At 31.5% G+C, this 9,785-nt stretch overlaps 1 long non-coding RNA gene across 1 annotated transcript; it reads left to right on the top strand.

Annotated features, from left to right (window-relative positions):
• Nucleotides 1-1,198: 1,198 nt before the first annotated feature.
• LOC114321697 (uncharacterized) lies at nucleotides 1,199-4,326 on the top strand. The gene is made up of 4 exons (XR_003650392.2): nucleotides 1,199-2,780; nucleotides 2,871-2,986; nucleotides 3,522-3,594; nucleotides 3,736-4,326. It is a non-coding gene; the product is annotated as an uncharacterized LOC114321697 (long non-coding RNA).
• The last annotated feature ends 5,459 nt before the right edge of the window (nucleotides 4,327-9,785 follow it).

Below are 9,785 nucleotides of genomic sequence, written 5' to 3'. Positions count from 1 at the left end.
GATGAATCTCAACTAGGGGTGGGCGTGGGTTGGTTGCGGCCACGGAACCTTCAATCCGCCATCCGTCCGCCAGATTGACGGATTAGAGAAAATCAATCCGCATCCGTCCACCAATCTGGCGGATGTGATGTGGATTGAGCGGATTGGCGATATGACGGATGGATACGAATCAGTTTGGCGGTTTAAGATTTTATAAATTTTCAACACAATTCAACTTGTGCACTTTCTCAAAAAAAAAAAAAAAGTATTTCAGTCAATGACTTAAAAAAATATTACAATCACTGCATGCCTCATCCAAAGTAAGAAAGTTTGAAATTTTAGAATATCACAATCACAGCATGCCTCATCCACATAAAGTATTACAATCTGTGGTTCTTAAAATATAAAAATAATTCAAACCACCAAAATCATAAACAGAGCAGTAGTAGAGATTGTATGTCTCTATATTGTTACATCTATATCTGTTTTTGAAAATAAAAACCAACAAGCATATATCATATTTTCTATTTATTATTTTTATAGATAGATTTAAAAACCAAAAAATATAGATAAATAATACGTTTATTTTTTTCAATTCAAAAGAGATATTCAAGTTGAAAACTTTTTTTCAACAGAATATTTAAACTTTTTTTAATTGAAAACACAAATAGAATATTTAAACAAACTAAAAACACAAAGTCTTATAAATTACTAAAGTGCTCGCGGTTTGGCGGTTCGGCGGTTCGGTTGCGGCCAAAGGAATCACAAATCCGCCATCCGTTCGGCAAATTGGCGGATTGGAGAAAATCAATCCGCAACCGTCCGCTCGTCATCACGCATCGTCCAAAATGCGGCGGATTGGTTCGGTTCGATCGGTTTTGGCGGATAGGTATATCCGTTGCTCATCCCTAATCTCAACCACATACAATTATATTTTTGAATAAATTTCTAAATGCGTAGGATTTATGAGAGACACTTGTTAGGAGTCTCAATAATCAGAACCGTCAATATGTAGAACTTGTCGAGTAATATATGCTTGTAAAAATCACGTTAATCGGATATCGATAGCTATTTGATCGGATTAGTTTTTTTGTCAACCGTTAACTATAATATCATCATTTTTTATATAAAACTAATTTGATCATGTAGTTAATGATATTCGATTAATGTGATTTTTTACAAGCATATAGTACTCGACGATTTCTACATATTAAACGATTCAAATTATCAAAACGGGACCCGTGATTGGCTCAACGACCGAACAACACCATCCTTAAGCTTGCCTCCGCCTGTGTAATTTGTTCTCACCAAAGTCAGGTAAAGGCAACTCACGTCAGAGTGAGTTGTACCTTTTTTGTGTAAAAATAATTTTTTTTATAATTTTTTTTGGTGAATAGTGATAACTTTTTAACTTTTTTAATAATTTTTTGACTTTTTGTCTTTTTTTTTAAGATGCCAAACCAAGCCTAATTATTTTTAAATGTGCACGATACAATTATTTTTTAAAAAATATAATAATTGTACTAAAAAAAATTAGATTTTTCAAAAGGGACTAATCCCTCCGTTCCAAAATATTAATCACTTATTCCATTTTTTATTGTTCTAAAATATTAGCCCCTTTTCAAAAATCAATGACTAAAATAATATTAATTTCCTATTTTTTCTTTTCTTTTAAATTCACTAATAATACAAAAAGTATAATTATGGCAATTGATTTTCTCCAAAAAAATGTACTATTAAAGGATAATTTTAAAAAATTACTCACTCTATTCCAAAATAATAGTTACTTTTAGGGAATCTAACTTTATTTGGTAGTAAAATTATGGATTAATTACCTAAAAGTCCTATCTACATATTTAGTAGTAGCTTAGGTCCTGTCTAAAAGTTTTTGAACCAATAAGTCTTATTTATAGATAAGAAGACATTTTTGCCTTTCAATCCAAACAGTTATATATCTATATAATAAAGCAGGACGGTTTTTGAAAATATGTCAAAATGTATTAGAGATACATTTAGTTTGAATGGTTGAGATGATTCCTAATCAATATCTAACGGTTGAGATCAATTTTTTTCTCGCCTAAACACTTTATGTTTTCTCTCCCACCTACGCACGTCTCCTCCTTATTCTTTCTTTATCTCTCTCTCCCTTTCTGTTCTCACGTCTCCCCATTCCCTTTTTATCTTTCTCTCCCTTTCGAAATTGAACCCTTGGCTGAAGAATATTTCATCTATGGTATGCGAAACAGCAAGCACAACAATCCACCGATTGGCGTAAACCTCCGAACTGTGAATCGCAATGCCGTTGACAGTTTCGACGCCGTTCGCCGATCGAATAATCACCGTCTTGTGAGGAGATAGTGTTTCCAATTGTCCCGGCACAACGTGGCGAAGGAAATCAAACCGGAATCCATTAGATTCGGAGAAGAAACTTGAATTTGATGGAGTGAATACGGTTTGGCGTCCAGATTGATCAGGTCGGAGCGTTTCACAACCGTTACGGTCGCGACCATACTGAATCCTCTCTTTCTCAAAGTCTTAACCCCATAATCAAAAGGCGATTGAGATTGAGATAAAGATGGATCGACTCCTCCAGATTTGATCAGAAGCGTTTGATTAGGAAACATGCACTTGGACATAGAGTTAGGGTCCTGTATGCTGTCGACGCCGTGGATAGTGAGACGATCATTCACGTAGAGATCGCCTGGCGAATTTGAACGACGGAGATTATTTTCTTGGATCCGGAGATGGCGAGATTGCTATTGAAACCCTTGGAGATGAAGAGGCAGCGATTGGTTTTCCAAGTACGATTTCATGGGTTTTGTCTATTATCATTAATTGTTTTGTTTTTGGTTCTTTTGTTGATGAATTTTCAGTGTGTGTTGTAATTTTAGGCAAAAATAGAAGAATTGAAGCTGAAATTTTTGAAGACCTAATTCAATTCAATTAATTTATCTTTCTTTCTACAATCTCTGTTGGAGCTAAGTACGAGAAGATTTGGCAATATCAGGTATTTATCAGGTTACGGCTTCATGAGTTTTGTCTATTATCATTAATTGTTTTGTTTTTGGTTCTTTTGTTGATGAATTTTCAGTGTGTGTTGAAATTTTAGGCAAAAATATAAGAATTAAAGCAGAAATTTTAGAAGACCCAAATTTGAGGAAAAGTAACTGAAATGATGGATGATTTTCATTTTTGTAATCTTTGATCCTTTGCCATACATAAAATGAAAATCTTTCTTCAATAAAGCTCAAGTTTTTAGTTATTTTTTTCTTTATTTGATTTCAGATCAGATGATAAAATTAAAAAAATAAATAAAGCATTTTCAACTTTAATAACCTTTTTGTTTTGTTTTTGCTTTATGTACTTGGAATTAAGTTGTTATTTTTGGTGTTCTATTAGAATTGATTTGAGTAGTGATGTTGTAGGTGGGATAGGGAGAAGCGAGTATGATTCATGTCTTCTTCTCTCTCTCTGTTGTATTTTTTTTCCGAAATACATCTTCAATTTGACTCTATTGTTCATCGTTGTTGTCTTTGTTGAAGTCGATTCACCGCTGCTCATCATCACCACTCGCAAGGTTCCCTCTCTTCCACCCTTGGTTGTTCCCTTTGCAAGGTAATTTCAGTCCTCCTCCCTCTCTCTGTTGTATTTCATATTTTGAGGAAATAGGTTATGTTTTCGCCGCTGCTCATCATTACACAATCGCAAGGTTCGATTTTTGCCTCAATGTGTTCGACATATTTTTTGTGTTTCCAGTCTTCGACATTTTTTTTTTCAACAAGAAATTTCCATATTGTCAAGAAAGGATCATTGTATCAACAAAGTTTCAGTTCGGTTCTTATCCGCGAGACAATGAGTCCTCGCTCTCAGTTTTTGGATTTGTGGTTTTGCTTTTTGCCCTAATTTCTATTTCCTTTCTCTTTTGAATGAATGTAGCTTTGGATCAAATTCTGAGACATTTTTTCTTTTTCAACAGGAAATTTTGACATTGTTAAAAAAGCATCATTGTATCAGTGAAGTTTCGGTTCGGATCTTATCTACGAGACAGTGAGTATTTGCTCTCAATTTTTGTTTTTGGATTTGAGGTTTTGATTTTTTCCCTAATTTCTATTTCCTTTCTCTTTCGAATAAATGTACCTTCGGATCAAATTCTCAAACAGAAGATCGGAGGCTGGTAATCCCGTCAAAGAGTTTCAACCATATACATTCTTTTCGTTTAGATTAATGTTCTAAGTAAAATTGATTTTGTGTGCATGTTTTTGTTTTTAATGATTGTTTTAATGAGCAAACACTTTGGGTGTTTTTCAAGTTTTGTTTATGTTTTAATTTTTAAGTTGTTTTAAACTCTTAATTCATCTGTTTTTTAGTTCTTTTTTTCTTTCATCTGTTCATCTGTTTTTTTGGGGTTCTAATTTTTAAGTTGTTATTGTTTACAACTTTGCCTTTTTGTTATTGTTTTATTGGGTGTTTTTAGATTTTTCATTGTGTTCTCTCCTTGCAATATCTGTTCCAGAAATGAAAAATCTGTGTTTGGTAATAGTACTTTTATTTTTTGAAACAATTAATTACTCAAACCGAATATGTCTTTCCAGTGTGGCAGTGATTCAGGTAGTCTGTAGTTTATTTAGAATTCTTGGGGTTTGTTTAGAATTTCATGGGGCATTCTTCAAAAAAATTTCTGGAAAGTTGTATTTGTTGAATCGAATTGAAGCAGGATTGTATAATTTTCAGGATTGTATTTGTGAATGTGGGATTTCTGGGTTTCTGACTGTTTATTCAATGCTTTGAGAGATGTGAGGTTTGTGAAATTTTGTTGGTTTATTATTGAGTCGGGAAACCTTTGAAAATGTTGATCTTTAATGTTTTGATTGTAGTGCACGTTAGGGATAAATAAACATTTTCGTTCTTGGGTTTGAATCACACTTTTTAAGTGGTTCTGTCTTAAATGTTATGATGTTGAAAATTATGTTTTTGTCTTAACTGTTATGATGTTGAAAATTATCTCTGATGGTAGTGCCGTTTTCTTTAATCTCGATATTTAATGATGCTGAAAATGCTATTTGGTGCAAGTATGTCATTTTCTACCATTGATTAAACTCTAAGCTATTATTAGTTCACAATTGGTGGCTTGCTGCAACTGAAAATGCTATTTGGTGCAAGTATGTCATATTCTGCCATTGATTAAACTCTCATTGATTAAACTTTGAGAACTCTTTGAGCTACATTATTATTAAAGTATTAGGAAATTGATGAGTATCCTATTATATGCTATCAATATGTTTTAACGAATCAAGACTATTGAAATGCATATCAACCCCACGTACTGTAGCAAATAACTTACAAAAACATACACTGCTTAAGGAGATTGGAAGGTACAATGAAATCATTTCCAACATTGTATATTTTTTTCCATCCTGTTACTTTTTCTTTCTTGATCTGTTAATATATTGAAGCAGTTGATGACAAACTATAGGGTCCTCAAGGATAAAGGAGTTTATATTCTGGTAATCATACGTTACTTTTTTTTATTCCAGATCAGAAAAATTAACCATCATTTACATTTATCATTTTCTCTAAAATTATTATTTATTGCAGCTTTGTAGATTTATGTTTTCAGCATGAAAGTAAAAAAATTTCATTTCTAAATTTTTAAAACTCACAAGGGCGTCGTTGCTGGAGATAGCTAGATCGACGACGATTTTAGTCTTGATTTCGATCACAGAGAGAGACACAAAGAGAGAGAGGTCCAATCCAACGAAGCAAGGCTATAGAGAGAGAGAAGAAACAATGGTACTGGAAATAGCCAAGTTGAGTTCTATCTTTTGCTTCTTTAGTATTGTTTTGGGCTTTCGAAATTCTGAGTGTGTTGGGCTTCTTCTGGTCCAAACACATGATGGGAGTTTTCATGACTAGGCACATCTATCTATCTAGTTATATATTACATAAGCAAAAGCAAATTTTCGTGAGGAGTTTTGTGAGAATTTCCAAATTTTATAATAAATTTAAATAGTGTTAGGATTACAATTATATTATAATGTTAACATTATTTACGCCGTGCCTTCAGGCATGGGCATACACTAGTATATATATATATAACAACATTGACATTATTTGCTAAAAACAAAATCCAATCAATTATGGGAAGTGGATGAAGATACAATTTTGAAGGATCTCGAAAGATTTCTCGGTTTGATTCGCTATTATACATACATTGATTTCGGCGTTTGATAGATTTGTGTTTGAGGCTTTTTGAGTTGAAATCTGTTTCAAGGTTCAGAACAGAGCATATTAAATCGACTAAAGAGATTGGCCTATAGATTTGGTTTGTAGGTAAGAATTGAGACATTCTTAATTCCAAAACTGAGAATGCTCTCAATTTAAAATTAAGAATGATTTCTATTTGCAAAAATATCTAGTCAAATTGAGAAATTTTTCAATTTTTTTCAGTGTTAAAACTGAGAATATTATCATTGTTTTCAATTTTAAACTGATAATATTCTTAATTTTAATATTATAAAAAATTGAGGAATTTCTCAATTTTGCATAACCAAACGATGAGAATGAATTACTCATTTCAGGGAAGAAGTAGTCAGCGACGTCGGCAGAGAAAGCGTTGCCAGCGTTGGTGACAGTTATACCACAACGGCTGCAGGCGGCGAGATCAATGTGGTCGAGACTAGTGTCGAAGCCAACGACGCATTGGACGAAGGGGAAACGATTGAGAGTGTCAGAGGTGAGAGGGGAGGGACCGAGGCAGAGGAGGAGCCGTACAAATGAAAGTAGATACTGGGTCTATAGGGAGGAGAATGAGGGGTAATACGACGTCGATCATCGTAATCGCTGCTCTGATTATGTAGCGAAAAAGGCTCGGTGGTTCAACCTCTATCACCCTCTTGAACTGAAAAGACATACCCAATCACAAACATGTATGTAATTTAACCCTAGACTCCCTCCATTGATCAAACAAGATCTACATCCAAAGTCAAAGAGAGAGAGAGAGAGACTTATAAGCATCATTGGTGTTATAACAAGAAAAAGAGATGATGAAATTCCAGTGTTAGTGTGGCTTGTTGTTGGGGAGTGGGTGTAAAAGTAAGAATGAGAAAATGAAGACAGCAATGGATGTTTGGTAAGGATAGAGGAGGTCTTTGAAGGGTAAATTGGTCTATTAAAAATTAATAAGACTTGAAGGGACAAATAATTTTATCTAGAACTTAATGGATTATAAGTTTACAAAATAGGACTTGTATGTAAATGCCCCTACAATTATTACACTTTAAAAATATTAATTTTTCAAAATTATCCTTTGATAGTACATTTTTTTTGGAAATATCAACTGTCATAATTGTATTTTTTGTGTTGTTAATGAATTTAAAAAAAATGCAAAATAGGAAATTCATATTATTTTAGTCCTTAATTTTTGAAAATAGACTAATATTTTGGGACAATAAAAAGTAGAATAAGGGACTAATATTTTTGGACTGAGAGTAATTTTTTTAAAGTGCAATAATTATACTATTAAAAAAATTAAATTCTCCAAAAAAAAGATTATTATTTTGAGATAGAAAGGGAATATTTTTTTTTTTTAAACTTATAGTATTGATATTTTTTTTCAAGATGGGATTTAGGGTGTGTTTGATTGGGGGAATTAGAGGGGGACTATTCACTATTCGGATTGCTTATTTGAAGGAGTGAGTAGTCCATCGTTTGTTTTTTTTTTTAGTCCGCCAAACATGAAGTCCGACCGGACTCCTTATCCCGCATATGGGGGATTATACTATCCCGGTGGGGGGGTGGGTGTGGGACAGTTTTGGGAGGATAATTTATTGTTGGAATTAGGTGGTAAAATGTCCATTTTGACCATCTATTATTTAATTATGTATTATATTTAGTAAAATTCAATAAAATTAAAATGTCTCAATTTAAAAATAAAATTATTTTATTTAACTTTTTATTGATGTTTTATTTATTTAATTTTTTATAGATATTTTATTGATATTTTATTTTAAAATTTTGTTTATATTTTATTTAATTTTATTATTTAAATTTTAATAGATGTTTTATTTAATTTCATTATTTAATTATTATATTTTTAAAAATAAATTTATTTAAAATTTTAATTAAAAAAATAACATATATTTTTATTGATATTTTATTTATTTAATTTAAAAAAAATAAATTTATTTAATTGTGTAAAAAATAAAATAAAATAAATTTTTATTTAATCTAGCTAAAAATAATTAAAATATTAAAGATATGTTTAATATTGCTATTACTTAGTAAATAATTGAAAAATGGTAAAATAGTCTTTTGTTCATTTATCCTATCCAGTCCGTCTAATCAAACGTTGGATTCACTAAAAATAGTCATTTCCAGACATCTAATTCCATGAAAAAACAAACACATGATACATATCCAATCCAACCAAATAGTCTGAGGGATTCACAGTCCCAAGACTCAAGTCCGATGGATTCTAATCCTCCCTTATCCAGTCCGTCCAATCAAACACACCCTTATAGTATTGATTCCCTCCCCCCAGAAAGTATTAGTATGTTAGTATAGTTAGATTATAATTGAAGGACTGCCGTTGTTTCATCAACTTGAACCCTTAACCTCCCATTCATTACATCCTTAGACCACACCCAACGCCTATTTATAGTATTGATTGATGGTGACTAAATTCGTTTGTCACATACAATAATGAAAGATTATTGATTGATTCAGGAATTTCGCGTGGTCATACTTTTTACTAATTACAATTTATAATCGTTGGGGCTATATATATATATATATATATATATATATATATCAATTAGTGTATTAATTAGTGTGCCAATATATGTATGACATTATTATTAATTTCACTCATAACACAAATTACAAATACTCAAAATCTCTAAAATTATACTACATCATTGGTTAGTACACTAATTAATATACTAATTGATGCATATAATATTATTCACTTACTATGTGGGTGTTTGGGAAGTGGATTTTTATGTAGGTTTTTTTAGTTGTAGGATATTATTGATAAAAAAATTTTAGTATTTGGTAAGATAGTTGAGTTTTTTTGTGGTTGGATGTGATGTTTGTGAGAGAAAATGTGAAATGATTATGAAATTAGATGTGATATTTTGTTTGGATTTGTTTTTTTTTAGTTTTGCAAAAACTTTGTCTTTTAGTGAAAAAAAAAAAAAAAAAAAAAACCAAAACCAAATCATGCCAAACACCACCATACCACCTTATATTTTCTTACATGTACTAATTAATGTACAACTAATGTATCAACTAGTGTTATGTCATTATTATTGAACTCATCTATTATATAAATTAAAAATATCTAATACTTTTAAAATTATATTATATCATCTATTAATATATTAATTAATACATATAAAATTGTTCTACATTTTTTAATTATCCAACACAAATTTATAAACCCCAATCTCTTCCCTAATCACAACACAATTAAGAGACCGTGTGCAACACCAACCAATAACTTCTCCACAATAATCCATGAACATAGTGGATCCGACCAGATATTTTATAGTCGTGTTATTTATTAGGATTATTTATTTCTTTTTTTAATAATAATTTTTTTTTTCCAGTTTTAATTTTTTTTTTTTGCCGTTTAACAAATAAAAATAAAAATAAAAATTTGTAGCCTCCGACAACAACACCACTGATTGATAGCCAGGTAAGCCAGGTAAGACAGCAGAGAATCCGTATATCTCCTCCCCCAATCGCCACCATCCGCCGCCCGCCATACCCCCAGAAATCAAAACCCATCTCTCTCTCTCTCTCTT

Source organism: Camellia sinensis, chromosome 8 (assembly GCF_055761805.1).
Source record: "Camellia sinensis isolate YWXY chromosome 8, ASM5576180v1, whole genome shotgun sequence".
In the NCBI taxonomy this organism is placed as follows: Eukaryota; Viridiplantae; Streptophyta; class Magnoliopsida; order Ericales; family Theaceae; genus Camellia; species Camellia sinensis.
This window is presented reverse-complemented; position numbering and strand designations above follow the sequence as displayed.